At 41.5% G+C, this 3,589-nt stretch overlaps 1 non-coding gene across 1 annotated transcript; it reads right to left on the bottom strand.

The window, feature by feature from the left end:
- Positions 1-2,015: 2,015 nt before the first annotated feature.
- On the bottom strand, positions 2,016-2,160 carry LOC138379211 (U4 spliceosomal RNA). The gene has a single exon (XR_011231995.1). It is a non-coding gene; the product is annotated as a U4 spliceosomal RNA (small nuclear RNA).
- Positions 2,161-3,589: the final 1,429 nt, after the last annotated feature.

The following is a 3,589-nucleotide window of genomic DNA, read 5'->3' as shown; positions in this document are numbered from 1 at the left end:
AATGATCCTCAAATCAGGCAGTCCCCAGAACCAGAATATGTTGAGAGCAACTCTGGGGCTGCCACATGGTCAGATAACATTTATGAACAGAAAAAGGAAAGTGGCATATAGAAAATGGAAGTGAGGTGCAGAAACAGCTGGATTGGTTACAGCTCGCGGCCTTTGCCTGATTTGAACACGGGTCGAACAGTTGACCACCTGTGATTAGCTGAAATTCCATGATTAGTATAAGAGTAGGTTACAGTCTGTTTATACATCCAATTAGGTAACAGTTCACTATATCTGGAGAAACCTTTAGGCTGAACTTAAAAAAATATGTAAGGAGGAAGCTTTAGACTAAACTTAACACCAGAAATGTCTTCTGACATTGCCAAATGTCCCCTGGGGGGCAAAATCAGCCCCAGTCGAGAACCTCTGGTTTAAGCCAACCCTACTCTGGAGTTCTTTTCAGAATGAGGGGAATTTTGGTCAAGTTTCCAAAGTATGATTTGCAAATCAGGTAAAAAATGTAGAATCCCCCGGGGTACTGGCAAAAAGTGTTAATCAGAATCTCGGGCATGTCACGCTGTGGGTTAAGTACACAGATACAGAACCAGAAAGATCCTGGCTTAATCTCAGCTCTACCAATGAGTAACAGTGTAACTTTAGCTATTTAACTTCACTAAACTTCAGGTTCGTAATCAACAAACGAGTGTGAAAACTCTGCCACATCTTGGGGTTCTTTCGAGGATTAAATGAGATACTGTATGGGAGGAGCTCACAATAGTGTGGGTCTTGTCTTTATAATGCCTTGTTATCCTAACCCAAGCTGGGCACGCACAGTAGGTCCGAGGTCCTGAGACCCTGGGAGCAGGGACTGAGGAGCCAGCCCAGGCTTCAAATGGGCAAATGCTTTGTACTGTTGCAGTGGCGGTCTGCAACTTGCCCCAGCTGCCAGCCCCGCCAGTGCGGACAGCTGCTGCTTCAGCCCCTGGGGTCAGAGAGCCCAGACTCCTTCCTCCTTTCTGCCACATTCCTTCTAAGGGATTGCCATAGTCCCCGGGAGCAAAGATTAAAAACAAAAATCACAGACCTTCTGGAGCGATAACCGTAGCTACCAGGTGGCAGCTGTTCTGTGACATCATGTGCTCTTTCCCCCATTCTAGGGACAGAAATGAGCTAGGCCCATCCACCCCATTCTATCCCATTTTCATGTGCTGCAGGAGTTACTGCTATCAGCCTCAGAGAGGTCAAGCCACTTGGCCAATATCACATAGCTAGTAAGGAGGGGAGCAAGGATTTGAACCCAGTTAGTCTAACCAGAGTACATGCTTCAAAAAATATGGGTGAGAAACAACATGTCAAAGTAGCCATGACATAGCAAGGCGTTAGGCCAGTGCTATCCAAAATGGTGGCCACCAGACTCATGTACCTCTTTAACTTTCAATGTATGTTAGTTAAAAGTAAATAAAATTAAAAATCAGTTCTTGGGTCACACTGGCCACATTTCAAGTACACATCCACACATGGCTAGGGATTACTCTATTGGACAGATATAGAGCGTTTTTGGCATCATAAAAAGTTCACAGTATTGTGAATTTTAAGTAATCACAGAAGCCTAGCTCAGTGTTTCTGTCATTTTTACCAGGAATATAGCAAACTATTAATAAAATGAAAACATACATTAGGAATTTAGGGGGGAAAGCCACCAAAGTTTGTTCACCTTAAGTGGTTATTTATTTTTTGTCATTTTGGGGAAATACACCAAAAAGGAAATTATAAAGTGAAATATTCCCTATACCTGTATTTACTCGTCATTAAATTAATAACTGAGTTACAAAAAAGATATTTCCCTTTCCAACACTCTGTGTTGGGAGCTGAGACTGTCTAATCTGTTTTAATAGAGAAATTACTTTTAAAATGCCCTACTCAGAATCATTAAGTTTTCCCCAAATATGAACTTCTCTATATTTTTTAAATGTATATATAATCTACCACATTAATCAGAAGGGCATTATTATTATTATTTAGTTTGGTCTCCATAAAGACTATCAAAAATTGCCAATGCTGACTATATTTCAAGTCGTCATGGCGGGCGGGGTATTGGGAAAAGTTTTCCATTAGCAATAATCACACCTTGGATAAACTTCATTGGCTACGATACCACCACCGTGCAAAGCTAGAAGGGCATTATTCATAAACAGCCATATATCATTTTCCTCTGGTTATTTCCAGGAAGAACAGATTAAAACAAGGCATATTAGATCTTTCATAGCTGAAGAGTTTGTGTTGGCAAACACAATGCTAATCAAGAATAATTGTAGATGTTCATCAAAGAGAACACTTAGCTTGTGGAGGTACCAAAATAAAACAGGTTGGACACATTCACTTCACGGAATTGAAGCCAGGTCATCATAAAATGTTGGAGCAAAAGAACATCTAAGGAAACACTTTATCTACATTTGCAGATAAAGAGACCAAGACTCAGAGTGAAGGGACACAGCCAGTTAGTAGCATAACCAGAACTAGGAGAGTGACAAGGATCTATTTGGCTTCGGATCACTGGTGCTTTCCTTTTGAGACCTGGCCAGAACAGTGAATGCCCTATGGCTATCGTAAGTACCGAGAACAGACCAGCATGTCTGGGGTGTCTGTTCAGGTTCAATTATGTCACGTAACTTTCCCAGATGGTGATTATCAAATTCCAGACACAACATAAAGCTACAGACTTCCCTTTCCATTCCCCAGCTCGCAGAGTCTTTGAAAACACAGAGATTGGCCACTTTTGCCCTTCAAGACCCTCTGCTGCTTCATTCAAAGGAGGCAGAAGTTCAAAGGAAAGTAGCCATGTGAGGACCATTGTTCAGGCATGGGCTGGCTGGGTTTCCAAGGCCTCAAGGGAATTGGAGACTGAGGACCACGTCAACTCAATGTGGCCTTCAAACAGCCTTTCATGGAAGAATTTTCTCGTTCAGAAGCGAACAGAGTACCTTTCTCCCCACACTCAGTACACTATATCTGTTCCCTTCTTAATGCCTTACTTTCTTCTCTCCTCCATGATGAAGTCACTGGATATTTGTGAGGAAAATCTCCAAGATTTATAATGTCCTCCTACATTTGTGTGCATCCCTAAAGCATAATATTTCAATTCCCTCAGCTTTAAAACCAGGCAACTAGTACCTACAACACAGGATTTTTGCAGAATTAAATGTAATCCTTTATTAAGTGAGTTGGAGATTCTGGGTTTATTCATTTCCTAAGAGACTTTCTGCCACTAGAAAACACACTAGCCCAACAGTGCTCCTCCCCTCAAATGGCAAATTACTTTAAACAAAAGCCCTTCAGACTCAGGAGGGAAGAAGTAAAGAGTCAAATGCTACATCCACCAATACCAAGAGAGTTCAGGGAAGTCTCTTCAGTGCCTTTTTCTTATATGAAGCCTTATAGTGCTGTTGGATTGTGGATGAGAGGAGAAAAATTCCCAGACCCTGAAGCATGATGGCTGGACCCAAATAATAACACTTTGAGGGCCCGTATTAGTTATCTATTGCTATATCACAAATTACCCAAAAATACATGGTTCGAAATAATAAACATTTATTATCTCAGT

The sequence above is a fragment of the Eulemur rufifrons genome, chromosome 30, assembly GCF_041146395.1.
Source record: "Eulemur rufifrons isolate Redbay chromosome 30, OSU_ERuf_1, whole genome shotgun sequence".
NCBI classification, from domain to species: Eukaryota; Metazoa; Chordata; class Mammalia; order Primates; family Lemuridae; genus Eulemur; species Eulemur rufifrons.
The sequence above is the reverse complement of the archived record's forward strand: the minus strand, read 5'-3'. Positions and strand labels throughout refer to the sequence as shown.